Source organism: Pelmatolapia mariae, linkage group LG14 (genome assembly GCF_036321145.2).
Source record: "Pelmatolapia mariae isolate MD_Pm_ZW linkage group LG14, Pm_UMD_F_2, whole genome shotgun sequence".
In the NCBI taxonomy this organism is placed as follows: Eukaryota; Metazoa; Chordata; class Actinopteri; order Cichliformes; family Cichlidae; genus Pelmatolapia; species Pelmatolapia mariae.
This window is the reverse complement of record NC_086239.1, coordinates 17,559,342-17,575,021: the sequence shown is the minus strand read 5'-3', so window position 1 is coordinate 17,575,021 and position 15,680 is coordinate 17,559,342.

Genomic DNA, 15,680 nt, shown 5'->3' with positions numbered 1-15,680 from the left:
CTCTAATTTTTGCTATATAACTTTGCACTCTCCACTTTCTGCTGTGACAAAACAAATTTCTCACGTGTGGGACTAATAAAGGTTATCTTATCTTATCTTAATGATAGCATATTTTCCTCTAGCACCCAGTTGGCCAAAAGCACCAGAGGTGGTCATTGTTAATCTGGGCCCCAACTAGTCCAGTATAGAAATCCTGAAGCAACCCTCCTCATTTATCCAGCACTAGTACTACACTAGCTTGTGCCTGACCCCCAGAATTCTTCTGAAACTGAAAAATCCCAGTTTCCCATTTTAGAGTTAATGATGTTAGAGCTGAGATTTTTTTTAAAACCTGCTTTTTGAATCAGGGCCCTGAAAAGCCAAATGTCAAAGATCCACCAGGTAAGGTGTAAGAAAAGTTAACCCAGTAAAAATAATAATAATAATAAAGAAATGGTCTCAACAATGAGAACAGTTCAAAATTGCCACTATGGACCAGGTCTTTAATTTATTGAGGATATGCCCAGCCAGTCCACATGTGTTTTGTGGACTTGGAGAAGGCATTTGATTACTAAAGCACCACCTACAGGGTGACCTGTAGGTGGTGCTTTAGGAGTATTATTATGAAAGGCTACTCAGTCTTTATCTTTACCGCAATAGTGAGAGCTGCATTGGTATTGCTGGTAATAAGTCAGATTCAGTGGAGCAAATTTTTTTCTACGACCTAGGACTATGGACAAAAACTGGAAGTGGAATAAAATAGAATTAAAGAATCTAATCTAAGGATTGATTTGGATTAAGTGTACAATGTTTTCAGTAGTGCTGGGCGATATGGAAAAAATATTTATCACGATATGAATTCTTTTATATCACGATAACGATATGTATCACGATATACCACCTGACCTGTGGTCATCTGGAAAGTATGCAGTCTGTAAACAGCGAGTGGAGAGGGTGCAGTCTTTGTTTTGAGTTAAGTTAAAGCATGTCGCAAATCCGGGTGCACGTAAAGCAGCACCATGTCGCAGAACCACAAGACGGAGTTTCTTTGCAAAAAATATCATTTTTTTATACTTTATTTTCTCTTGCATAAAGTTCAGAGTATGTATAGTGAGAAGACCACACTAATATATTTGCCACAGGCTATTTAACCCTTTAAGACCTACGATAGAACCAAGTCCGCCAGAGCTTATGTTTATATTTTACATGCTGTAGTGCCACTTGTGGGAGCATTTCAAGTTGCTATACATCAATACAACCGTTATAGCCCAAATTTTAATAATATATATGCATTAAGTCCATAGTAACTACATAAATTGCAAAAAAGTGCAATAAACTACAAAAAAATTGAAAATCGTTTTTGTTTTGTTTTTTACATATATTTCTAGTTAGAGAAATTTAAGAGGCTTATCCCTCAAAACTGTAAATACAAAAAAGTTGCACAAAATAGTTTCCAACCACGAGAAATTTATTTTGAGTGTCTTCATAGTTTTATTTTTGAGATACACTAATTTTTATATACTACAGGAAAAATGAAAATAAATAAATGCAAATTTGCAAGAACACAGCATGTGCATCAAAATAAACTATTTCCAACAGTGTAATTTGAGTTCTAAGCATCCCAGAAACGATACAGAAAAGCATAAAGTCAAACATGACTTTTAAAAACACCAACATAGGCTTTGAAGCAAAAAACTACATTTTCCGCGAAAATGACGTCACTTCCGGTTTCGGGCAGGTAATGGCGGACATGCAATAGTTGCGCTGACTTATATTCCAAGTAGGAAGTGTTATGAACAGCTGATCGGATCGGCAAAGCCTGTTTCTGGAATATTATGTTTTTGTTGCTGCAAGTCTGTAATATTATGTTTTTGTTGCTGCAAGTCTGGAATATTATGTTTTTGTTACTGGAAGTGCTTTTTATGCATTTTTTGCAAAGCTATATGTGGAAGGAAACCGTTACCTAGGGCAAGCTAATGGAATAAGATGTAAGTACAACTCCTACGGTTTCATATGCAAAAAAAAATAATAATTATTGCGCTACCTTACGTGGTTCCAGTTCTACAGGGATTTAAAAATAGTTAGGGAAAACGGAGTGTGCCTGCTCCGACCGGTTGTAAAGGTTTAATGATATATTTTATGTAATAATTTATAAAATTAGGGTTAGAAACGATAGAAACGATAGAAGACAAATGGCACGATAGACACTTTTCTATCGTCCGCACGATATATATCGTCATATCGCCCAGCACTAGTTTTCAGTATTAAAGTTAAAATGTATAAGCATACAAGTTGTGTGCTGTAATTGTTCTTTTTGTGTCAAGGTATACATGTGGAGTTTTATGAGGAAGCTAAAAGTTGGATTGAGGCCTTGGTGCACTGTCAGAGAAATAATTCCCCCCCTGGTTGAAATATGCAACAAGACTGTGTGTGATGAAGTGAAAAATCTCTCAAAATAAAATCTTGCAGGATGGTTTGTGGATTTGCCTGGAACTACCGATCTTTGGCAACAAGAATGAATGGAAGTGGATTTCAGGGTCAAAACGACTATATTCTCAGTTGAACAGCAGTGATGCAGTCAACGGCTTAAACAACCACTGTGGAAAGATAATCTTCATTAATGAGTCAAAAGAAATTAAGTGGCTGGATGCCAGCTGTCATGAAAAATCACTTTACATCTCCAAAGATAAGCTGCTTTAGGTATATCTGGCATGATATTGATAACAAATCTTAAATTCTCCCCCTTTCCAGGTTTGGAAAATTGATTTGAAATTGCTAGCAATAATGGAAATTTTGAGGATGCTCATATACAAACTAAAAACTGAATTGTTTTTCAAGCTATAATTTTTTTTTTGAGTGGGTGGATATTGATTTTTGTGAAAGAAAGGGAAGCCAGCAACAGTGGCTGCAGCAGGCAGGAGAAATTCGACGAAGAGAAAGGCGACAGCAGTGAGGAGGAAGGAGAAAGGTGACAGCAGCAAGGAGAAAGGCAAAGGGGAATGTTTATTGAGAAAGTGATCTACTGAATAAGGAAAACTAACTAAAATACTATAAAAAAAATAAGGAAATATTCTGAGTTTTAGTCCTTATCTTTGTCAAATCTTGTCTGATGACGCATGAGACTTGTAGATGCCTACACGAAACTGACTTCCTTCAACAAGTTTTGTATGCTGATTTTCTAAATCTTGACCTTGATGTATGTGCTTGATACCATATTAATTAAAATACTTTTTTTTTTTTATCTCTCATTGTTGTGTGAGTTAATATATTGTATGTGTCTGGATCCCTGTCTTGAGTTTTGTTTACTTTCAGTATTTCCTGGGTTTTCTGTATATAGAGATTGACAGACCACGTGACTTTCGCGCATTGCATGCCGGGATCCCGTGGCAAAATAATCAAAGTACCGCATCAAATGCAAGCATTTGCAGCATCGCAAAACGTTCATTTGCCGGTTTCAATGCCTTCTTGCTTTTTCTTTGCCCCCAAAAAGAGGAATGTACAAAACGAAGGAGAACAATGCAAAAAGGCAAAGAAAAGGTACGAGGAAAAAATCAAAGGAGTGAAGGGGTCAGACCCTTACGAGCACACAGAGTGGACAAAAGACGTCAGCGTGCTGCTCAACTTTCACCACGCTCAGATTTATAATTATATGGTTCTTGGAGTGAGTGCATACACTCATGAAGTTTTTAGTAACTTCAGGTCACTGCAGCAAGCCCAGGTACAGTTTACCGACGGATGGGTACAGGACCTTGAAATGCACCGTGTAGAACACAAGACCATCGTACGAACAAAGGTAAGTTTACCAGTCTCACAAATCGTCTTCATAAATACACATTCGTTAACCGTTTATTAATGTAGCAGTCCCCCGGACCAAGGAAGAAATAGAGAGAGCCTCGACGGGTGCAGTAATTTTTACTTTGAGACTCATTCAGAATCTAACAGTGCTGAGGTGCGCCAATGCACCGTGAAAACTAAACAGAAACACAAAATACATTTTCTTAGACGCTTATTACAAATATGAACTCAAATAAAGCAGAAAATACAACAAAATATCAACTAAGCAATCAAATACAACTTAAAACATGTACCTCGCTCCGCATTCCAAGGGCTGCAAATTGTTAATTTAGCTAGAGTCCGGTATCACGCTGCTTCACGCTTCATTGAGAGCTGCCTACTGGGACATGTGCGCCACAAAATCCGGTCTGAGCTGGAAGTGCAGCTTGCTGCTAACTAAGCAACAGAGCCCTCTACTGGACACTACGCTTAGCTGTTCAGACTTAGATCAATAAACAAAACTGGACCTTTACACTCCCACCAAATCATGTATAACAAACAACATTCTATACATGATTTCCAGACTTAACATATGGACATTACTACAAGAACAAACACAATTTCAAGTACATCATCAATAAACCTTCGCAAAAATACGCCTGATGTGACAGTATTGATTGAAACATCAATTAGTTATTTTCTAACAGAACTACAAGCTTTTGAACAGGTCGCTCAACTATGTGAGGTTTGTGTGCTGTTCCCTGCTTCTTTGTTAGGCCTCGATCGCCAACTTGAAGCTTGACTCTGCGGACCAAACCGTCATCTTCTTCTGGTGCTTCAATCACTCGAGCCAGTTGCCACTGATTTCTGGGAAGCATGTCATCTTTGATAATGACTATGTCATTGACCTTAAGATTTCGACGTGGTACGTGCCATTTCTGTCTCGTAGATATGTTCAGAAGGTACTCTCTTTTCCATTTACTCCAAAACTGCTCAGTGAGATACTGTACTCTGCGCCACCGTTTCCTTGCATATACGTCCTCTTCCACGAACTTTCCTGGTGGAGGCAGTGCAACCTTTGATTTCATCAATATGAGGTGATTTGGAGTTAGAGGTTTAGGAGATTTAGGATCATTGATTCCATCGACGCTCAGTGGTCGGCCATTAACGATAAACATCGCCTCATAGAATAGAGTTCTTAGAGAGCTGTCATCCAGCCTACCTTGGCATTGAGCAATGGTGGCATTGAGAACATTGCGGATGGTTCGAATCTGTCGTTCCCACACACCTCCGGCATGGCTGGCAGATGGGGCATTGAAGACGAACTCACACTGTTTATTGGCAAGGAATGCTTCTAAGGCATCTGTGTCGCATTGTTTAAGAGACTCTCTAAGCTCATTTTTGGCTCCAATAAAGTTTGTACCCTGGTCACTGTACAACTTACAAACAGCTCCTCTTAAGCTGATGAAACATCTCAGAGCGTTGATGAAAGAGTCAGTAGAAAGATCCTCAAGCATCTCAATGTGGACTGCACGTGAGGAAAGACATGTAAAGAGGAGTCCATATCTTTTATGCTCTTTACGACCTTGTTTTGTGACAAATGGTCCGAAACAGTCCATTCCACAATACATGAAAGGATCTGAGATTTCAACTCGTTCCTTTGGAAGTTCAGACATGCGTTGTTCTTCTGGTGAACGTCTTAGTTTTCGACATTGAACACATTTGCTTATTAGTTTTGCAACTTCCTTGCTCCCACCAATCACCCAAAATCCGTTTGATCTGATTTCCATGAGAGTTTGGCTTCTACCTTGATGACAAATCTGTGCATGAAAATGAGCAATGATCAACTTTGTAATGTGATGGTCTTTTGGGAGAATGATGGGGTGCTTAAGTCCCTGAGAGAGTGTTGACTTCTTCAGTCTTCCTCCAACACGGAGAAGTCCTTGATCTAGTACTGGATCTACTCTAAAGAGGGGACTTGAACTCGGAAGGTTATCTCCCACCTTCAACACTTCCATCTCTCGGGAAAAGGCCTGCTGCTGAAGGAGCTTTATTATTGTGTCAGCAGCTGTTTTCCGTTCGTCTACTGTTACAAAGTTTCTATACTGAGCTTTGCTGGATCTCAATCTTTTTATCCTTGCAACCACTTTAAGGAGCATTGACCAGCTTGAAAACCTTGACAAAGGGCTGAGGATATTGTCTTGTTCACTTGTTAGAGTTGTGAGAGCTTTGACTGCTTTGACTTCTGGATCCCCTACTAACAACACAGCAGAGGGGCTGGGTGCATATAAAATGTCATTTTCCCACAGAAACTTTGGACCAGACAACCAACATGTTGACATGATCTCTGATGCACTGAGCCCTCTAGAGGCGTAATCTGCAGGATTCTGAGCTGTGTCAATGTAGTGCCACTGTTTGGGATCTGTAGTTTGCCTAATTAACTGAACACGGTTGGCAACAAAGACGTGGAACCGTCGTGCCTCATTGTTAATATAGGCTAAGACTACTTGGGAGTCAGTCCAAAAGAACTCTTCATTAATGCACATCTGAAGCTCTGCTTTTAGCATGCTGCTCATTCTGGCTAATGTGACTGCGGCTGAGAGTTCTAATCGTGGGATACTGGTGACCTTGGTAGGTGCGACTCTTGCCTTAGCCATAACAAGACTACAGTGGACCTTCTCGTTGCTGAGGTACCTAATATAGGAGCATGCACTATATCCTGAATCACTAGCATCACAAAAGTGGTGCAGTTCCACCTTTACAATGTCTGTTAGTTCTGGTGGGTGGTAACATCTAGGCACTGCAACCGATTTTAGTCTTTCCAAACCATCTTTCCAGTCCTCCCACCGTGAACGTAAGTTGTCAGGAAGGGGGTCATCCCATTCAGTGCCTCTGCGACACAGTTCCTGTAGGATACCTTTGCCTCTTAAGGTGAAGGGAGCTACGAACCCTAGTGGGTCATACAGGGATGAGATCACTGACAGTATGCTCCGGCGAGTAGGAGGCTGGTCCTTAGTGTTTATTTTGAAACTGAAAGTGTCATTTTTGATTGACCACTGGATGCCGAGCACATAGCCTTCAGCTGTTGTGTCAGGTTTGAGATCGAGCGGTTCTGTGGTGTCTGCTCTGTCTGAGGGTTCCAGCTGGGAAAGCGCATCACTTTGTTCAACAAACTCTGAGGCCTTAGGATAGTCTGCTCTGTACTGTTGTGCTAAGTATTTCAGGCCGAAATTAGCACATCCAGGGGATGAACTGGCATCGAATAGATGTACAGCCATTCTGTACTCTCTGGGTTCTGTGTCTAATTGTCCATCCTGCCACCACAGAAATCTCAGATAGTTGCGCATGTCTGGACAAACAGAGAACTGGTGGAACATTCTCTCGATATCACAGATTATGGCTACATTTTCCTTTCTGAAACGACAGAGTACCCCCACCAATGAGTTGATCATATCTGGACCTGTGAGAAGAGTGTCGTTTAATGAGACACCGAGAAATTTTGCTGAACAGTCAAAGACGACTCTTAGCTTGGCTGGTTTTTTCGGGTGATATACCCCATGGTGTGGGATGTACCATGCAGTCTCGCCATCAGACAAAGGAGGGGCTAATTCTGCATCACCACTGCTGATAATGTCTCTCATAAAGGAACAGTAATGTTCATGATACTGTTTATCAGCCTTTAGCCTTTTCTTCAGGTGTTGCAGTCGGACTGTGGCTAGCTTCTTGTTGTTGGGAAGAGCTGGCGGATCATTGCCCCTGAAGGGAAGCGGCATCTCATAGTGTCCATCTGGTCTTTGTTTTATTGCATCACTGAGGATTTGTATGAAGCGAACATCATCCTGTGATACATACTTATCCTCATAGTTTCTCTCATTAAAGTCAGTCTCTAGGACTTTGAGTACATCTGTGGCTGATGGTATGGGCATTTCTTTGACTGTGATCCTGTGCACATAACTCTGGTTACCTTCTCTGTCTAGGTGGGGATTACCAGAACCAATAATACTCCATCCTAGTAGGGTTCTTTGTGCGAAAGGTTCGTTTATTTTGCCTGTGACGATCTCTAGTGGGGCTAGTGCTGATGGGCAGTCATAACCAATCAATAGACCTACTTCACAGTTCTGCAATGGCTGTAACTTGTCAGCTAAGCCTTCAAGGTGTGGCCACTGTAGTGCAGTTTCCTTGGTAGGGATATGAGACTTGTCAACTGGGATAAAGTCACGAGAGTAGGCTTGTTCTATTTGGACACGAGTCTCAGAGTCAAACCCACGCACCTGTAAGTTGTTAGCAAGTTTACTTGCGACCACTGTGTCGACGGAAGTCATGGTGCTAAGCTTTAACTGCACTGGTTGGGCGTCTACATTTAGTTCCGAAGCCAAATCCTCTAAAATAAAGGATGAGTCACTCTGGGTGTCAAGCAGGGCATATGTAAGTATTTCTTTCTCAGGCTCAGATGCAACTGACACAAATACTGGTACTATGCTGGATGTGGAAGATGTTTTCCTTGTTAGTACATGAGTCATAACATTATGCACTTCCTTGTTTGCACCTTCATCTGGGGATTTAGAATCCTCAGTTTTCCTTTCTTTAGGTTCATTCACTCTTTCTGTGTGTAGACAGGTGGGGTGACGCCGACCACACTTACTACAGGAGTGACGTCCTCTGCATTCTTTGGTTACATGACCCCTTCTCAAACACCCAAAGCAGAGATGATTTTCTTGAATGAAAACTTTCTTGTCATCACTAGTTTTCGCTGCAAAAGCAGGACACTTAGCTATGCCGTGCGATTCTTCTTTGCAAAACAAACATGGGGGTTTAGGTCTAGAAATAGATACTGGGATTGGTGGAGACTTTGGTTGGGAGGTAGTACTGAGTGCCTTCGCTCTTTTAACGTGTCGCTCTTCTGATGCCCTTTCGCTCATTAGGAATGGTGAGGCAACAGGATTGCAAACTACTTTAGCTTCGTTTTGTATGAACTTTGTAAAGCGAGCGAAGTTGGGGTAGTCTTGGCTTTTGTCTAGCTCGTCCACCACAATGCGGCTCCATCTCTGCACTATCCACTCAGGCAGTTTTCTTAGAAGCTTGTGATTTTCCTCACAATCATTAAGGATATCTAGGCCTTTGACTTGAGGGATAGCCTCTGCACAGCTTTGGAGAAAATCTGCAAACTCCCTCAGTGCTATGGGATCATTGGCAGCTATTTTAGGCCATTTTGTGAGTTTAGCCCTAAAGGCTCTTTGGATAACAAATGGGCTGCCATACCTTTCCTCTAGAACGCTCCAAATGCCTGCGTATGCCTGCTCACTGTTGCGGAAGAAATATCCCTCTACTGCCTTTCGTGCTTCACCTGCAAGATAGCTCTTTAGATATAACATTTTCTCACACACAGGTAAAGGTTTGTCACCAATTAGTGCCATAAAGGATACCTTCCAATCCATAAACTTTAGGGGGTCGCCACTAAAGATGGCGGGTTCAGGTACAGGAAGCCTGTTTAGGGTAAGAGAGCTGGCAAGGGCTTGAACTAAGCTAAGTTCTTCTCGTTCTGGAGTAATATTGTGAGGTCTAAATGTCGGTGCTCGTGGATTTAAAGAGAGCCGTGGTGCGCTGTTGGGGAGATTTCCAGAATTTTCTAAGTTGTAGCAGGACACTTGATCATGGCTTTCAATGTCATTTTGAGCGCTAAGGGCTCTTACTTGTGCAGCTGCTACTTTCACTTCACTGTCTGCCTTTAACTGTTGAAGTTTAGTCTTTTCCTCCTCCAACTTTGCCTTTGTTTCCACTTCCTTTATTTTCCACTCATTTTCCATTTGGCTGATCTTGGTTTCCTGTGCCAATATTTCTTGTGTGGCCTTTGCTTGTTCCACTTTGGCTGCAAGTTCAGCTTCTGCTTCCACCTCACGACTGCCAGTAGAATCTGCCTTTGAGCGTGCGACTGAACCCTCTGGGAACGACGTTTCAGTTTTTGTATCACCAAACACAGAACCATAGTCCTTCTTGTTTAACATCACTCGAACTCTTTCCTTTTCAAGGCGATCGTTAAAGAGCTGATCGATATTTTCCTGTCGTTTAGCAATAACTTCACAAATGTCAGTTGTAAGCACTGCACAAGCATCCATTCGCTTAACAATGTCTGGCGTCATGGATTGGCTGCGGCGAATGGGTTCATAATGCTGTTGTACTACAGCGTGCTTGTCTCTTATGTCATGACTGGCATTATTTAGTTCTTCAGGTGAGCAGAAAGTTTTCAGATTTGTTCTGATTTCTTTAGCTGCTTTCTTCCAAGCGTCATAAGCTTTGTTAAATGCCTTCTCATTTTTCTTTGCCTCATATTCCTGCATTTCTTTACCTTTTTCAGTTAAATGCCTTTCACGATTGCTGGATCTTACTCCTTGTTGCTCTGAGTCGTCGGCTTCTTCAGCAGGGTTCAACATTTTGTCACTGTAATGTGTATGTTGCTCTATGCGATAACGTCTGGACTTAAACTTACGTGAGTGTTACTTTAACTTTCTGGAAACAATGCTCACATCAGACGTTTACATCACATAAATAAACAAATTAGCACCCACATATTAGACAAATGTAACTGTAAATACTGCTGATATACCATAACGTTACTTTCAAGAGGAATAAACCCATACAATTTAAAGATTGTAATTACTTAGTGCAATGCAGTATACCTTTAAGGCTGTAACCACAAAAATATTTAAGGCAAGTAACTCTGAATTAGTGTGCAGACATTTTAACTTTGTTATCAGCAAAGTCCTTAATGGGCATAATACCTGCACCTTTGTAAAATGACGATCAAAATTCAAAGTGGAGGTAGGCGATGAAGCAATGATGATCTTGACTGGCGTAGAAATCTCTCACAGCTGACACACGGACCCAGCTCGACAGGCACGGGTTGCACTCATCTGGCATGGGAGCTAGCAAGTAGCATTCACTCAGCGATCGAGTTTTCACTGTAGCAGTCCCCCGGACCAAGGAAGAAATAGAGAGAGCCTCGACGGGTGCAGTAATTTTTACTTTGAGACTCATTCAGAATCTAACAGTGCTGAGGTGCACCAATGCACCGTGAAAACTAAACAGAAACACAAAATACATTTTCTTAGACGCTTATTACAAATATGAACTCAAATAAAGCAGAAAATACAACAAAATATCAACTAAGCAATCAAATACAACTTAAAACATGTACCTCGCTCCGCATTCCAAGGGCTGCAAATTGTTAATTTAGCTAGAGTCCGGTATCACGCTGCTTCACGCTTCATTGAGAGCTGCCTACTGGGACATGTGCGCCACAAAATCCGGTCTGAGCTGGAAGTGCAGCTTGCTGCTAACTAAGCAACAGAGCCCTCTACTGGACACTACGCTTAGCTGTTCAGACTTAGATCAATAAACAAAACTGGACCTTTACAATTAATAGGAACTTTGAGCTCAACGGTAATTAATTAGTAGTGGAAATAATTTCTGGTACGCATTACAGAAATGTAGCAGTGACAATATCGTACTGGGCAATTAGTGATACAAAAAACTGTTTTATCCTGTGAATAAAAGTATATGTTTTTGTCAATGTACCATGGTAATAACAGAAGCGAAACTCAATATTCTGTCAGGACAATTCACTATTTATTCAAAGCTGAATATTTACTGTCCAGGCCATCCGTCGCCTCTTCGTGACTTCGGAGACATGGCTTGGACAATTTCTCTTCCACGCCGGAATCTGATAAAAACCAATCGCTTTACCCGTCGGCTTCACGCGGCTGTCGTTCGCCCGGCTTGTGCAGTTAATAATACAACAGCTTTTTGGCATTTTTTGTTTCTTTTTATCGCTGTGTAACTGATTTCAATTGAAAGCCTGCTTGCGCTAGTACCTCTTCCCACGGATACCCACAATGCTTTGCGGTTTTACCCCTCAATGACGTCACATTTTCAATCTCTATTGATATTCTAAGGTCTATTCTAGAGTCTTTTATGTATTCCTTCCCTAGTTATCAGGTTTCCCTTTTGTTTTAATGCTCTGTCTAGTTTTCATCTTTTTGTGATTCCATGTTTGGTAACTTCCTGTTGTACTTCAGTAGCCTCTTGTGTTTTCATGTCTAGTTTAGATCCAACTATCTTGTTATTCCTCATTTGTTCCCTTCTGTTTGTTGTGTCCCGGTCTCGTCTAACTTTGTCCTCCAATGTCCCTTATCTAGTCATCTAGTCATCTCCCTACGTGTAGTAACCATTATTCCTTGTTCAGGTGGCTGTCTGCTCTCTCTGCGACAGTCAGTAATGTCTTCATTCTTTTACCTTCCTGTGTCAACTCATGTATCTTAGTCCTGGTCCTTGTATTAGTTATGTTTCCTGTTTTATTGTGATAGTTTCTTGTCTAGTGTGTGTTGCCCAAAGACGTACTTCCCTTGTCTTGTTACCCCTGGTTTTTCCCTGCTGTGTTCACATCTGTTTCCACTTCTCTACTCACCCTCCTGTGTTCATACTGTTCCCGTCTCCCTATGTGCCCTATAAGAGCATCTGTTATGTTCCCGTTAGCGAGCTGTCTAGTTCCTGTCCCCTGATGGCCCCCTTCATGTCTCTGTTTTGTGTCATTTCCAGCTTAGATTTTGGTTAGTTTGGGTTTATGTTATAGACTTTTGCCTCACTTTCTGTTTAACCTCCATGTCAGCATTTGTGTCTGCCTTCACTACACACACTGGCAGTATGCTGTTCAAACAAACTGATAAGCATATATTTGTTTCCTATTTGACTAAACACACCCTCCTACTTGAAGGTCTTTGGACTTACAATTTTGTAATTTCTAAATTTCAAATTCAAATAGCTCATACATTTGGATTTACACAAGATATTTATTTGAGCTTTATTTCAGATTTATTTACTAGGAAGTCAAATTTGTGAATTAAGAGTTTCCAGTTAATTAATGTAAAATGGAGGATTATATAACCGATCATTTTCAAGTTTTCTGGCTCAGCATCTCAGCATGGGCACCTGTTTGATTATTTCCTGTCTTTTAAAAATGCAGGATTAATGGACGTGAACTGTGAAATATGTTTCTCTTGCAACCAAAAATTGATTTAGCTGATCACATTTGCTGTACAGTTGTTTAACTCTTTCCCCGCCTGTCCATTGTATGTCCAGTTTTCGTGAAATACATGCACCCTTCCCCAAACCTGCCAAGATCATTTCTCTTTTTCAGCTCTTAATGTGCATCTTGACCTTTTCTACCTATACTATTACAATCATTACCCTGTTTACCAGGGTTCATTGCTCATAGTTTGAATGTTCATGTACCTGTGTTCTATCACACAGTGCATCCCCACTGTTTGCAAGTGATTTCCATGTTATTGTGAGTCTCTTTATTCTTCTAACATTTGTCAGCAGTGTGTTCTGATGTTTTCCCAAGTGTTAGTCAGCAAAATCTATGTCGAAAGTCTGCTTTTTTTCCAGGACTGTTTGTTGCATTTTGATAAAAATGTAAAACTCAGATAATAATTAAACCTCTTTGAACTGTTGGATGGTTTTAGTCTCTTCATCTCTCCTCAACTTGGTTATCCAAAAGCACAGATACAATAAAAGCAAATTACTCAAAACTCCTCTAGAATGTAGGCTGCAAATTTGATCTAATTGACTTTGATAATATGAAAATGGAGAGCTTCAGCACCATTGAACGCAGCAATAGGCTTCAATAACAGGTCCACTGATATTCCAGTCAACTCTATACTAGAGATGGCACGATACCACTTTTTTATGTCCGATCCCGATACCGATATCATAAATTTGGATATCTGCCGATACCGATATGAATCCGATATAGTGTGTTTTTTAATCAATAAAACTGTTTTTTAATATCTTGCTGCATTTTCTATAAGTTCATACTCAAGTTTAAATAAACAATAACACTAAAGCTATTCTGTTATACCTGTATGTAAAAAATACACTGCGCCCAAAATATTTCATAGTTCAGCAATACTGATCAATCTAATAAACTTAAACCTACTCCATCCTCCCTATTCTGGTATTTTAAAGAGTACTTAGCAGAAATATTAAGCAACCTAACTAATAGGGTTGCAAACTCCCAGCAAAAGAAAATAAGGAACCACCCCCCACCCTCCACCTGATGATGCTTAATCAATGTAATCAACTTTAATTTGATGCAGGGTGAAAAAAAATGCACAGAAATAAATTATTTTTCAGGAATAATTAAATAGATTCAACATCTTTCTTCAACAGAATTGCAGAATTCACAGATGGTACTTTCCCAAAGGAAAAAGTACTATAGCTTACTAGGGTATATTAGACTTAACAGTTACTATATACAGTACTGGACTTCTATACATTTTACATCAGATTAAAACTTTGGGTGTAAGATTCAGATAATTATTTATTAAAAGCTAGACATTTTAAATGAGAATAAGAAAGAAAAGTATGTCTTTGTGCCCCCTTTTCCCTGTTCATGCCCTATCGGCCCCCCTGGCTAAACTTTGCTAGATCCGCCCCTGCACAGTTACCAGTCGTCAGCTACGTAGAAAAGGATCCTGGTGTAGAAAGTAATATTAAATAAATTCTAACAACAGCTTATCAAGCTTAAACGTGCTGCTGTTGTTCAGCCGCTGGTTTCCTCTTTCTGGTGCAAAGTGGGCCAAAAACAAAGAAGAGAGACGGACTCGCGACAGAAAAGCCGATCAGCTGATCATTAAGCAGTTTCACGATTGAAGTAGCAGCAGGAAGGGGAGGGAGAGAGGCAGTCACTCTATATATCGGTTGTTAAGCTTAACATGGGAATGCTTTACAAACATTCAGAGATGAACTTACACACTTGCTTTACTTCTCTCTGGGATAACTTCCTCGGAGATGAAATGCTGGTTAGCGAGGCTACAAATACACACAGCCGCTCTTTCACGTGATGCACACTTCTCCGATGTGCTACAGTTATGAGCCGAGTTACGCCGTGTCGCAAGTTTTGTGAGGTGCTTTTTTGATATTTAATGGATCGGATTACATTTTTTTATTTCTCGCTGATATCCGATCCAGTAATTTAGGTCAGTATCGGACCGATACCGATACGTAATATCGGATCGGTCCATCTCTACTCTATACTATTCCACTTTCTTAAATGTGGGGACAGCAAACCCTAAAAAAGACTTACTGTCTTGAGCTATCCTCATGCCTTCATATTTTTCTTTCAAGGTGTCTGATAGTTTTTCAAAGATAGGCCGTTTTCATTCATTTTTCAATCCAGTCCTTGTACCTGACCATTTTCAGAGAATTGTTTTTTTATTTGATTTGATTTGCAACAAGGTTATTCCCAAAGAGCTATTAGCTGAAAACTTGGCCCATCTCAGTATCAAAGACCTGGAACAAGACACAGACATGGATCTGGACCTTCATTTGATCCATCCACTGTTCACTGAAGCCTCATCATAAATCATAAGTGGAAGGATGGTTCTCAAGAAGACATTCTTAAGGAAGAGGGAAAGGAAGGTAAGGCTGAATTACGCCACATCACACAATAACTAGACTGAAAATCAGTGACATCAGGTCCTACAACATGATGAATCCAAACCTGAAATTTTTGGTTCAAATCATTGCGTGTATGTACAGAGAACAGGAGACAGGTACAACAATGAGCATTTACAGCCATCTCTAAAACACTGTTGAGGTTCTGTCTGTTTTTTCAGCCAGTGGTGTTAGGGACATTAAAAAAACAATGATGAAATTATGAATGGAGAAAAGTACAGTCAGATTTTCATGCACCATGCAATACCACCTGGAAGGCATCAAATTGCCAACATATTTATGACAGTACAACACTGTATGACAGTGTATGTATATTTTAGTCATGAGAAAGGAACCCTTTCTACACTCATGTCAGAAAGTGACAGTGACCCAAGCACACTGTCAATATAGTAAAAGTGTACCTAGATAGAAAAACA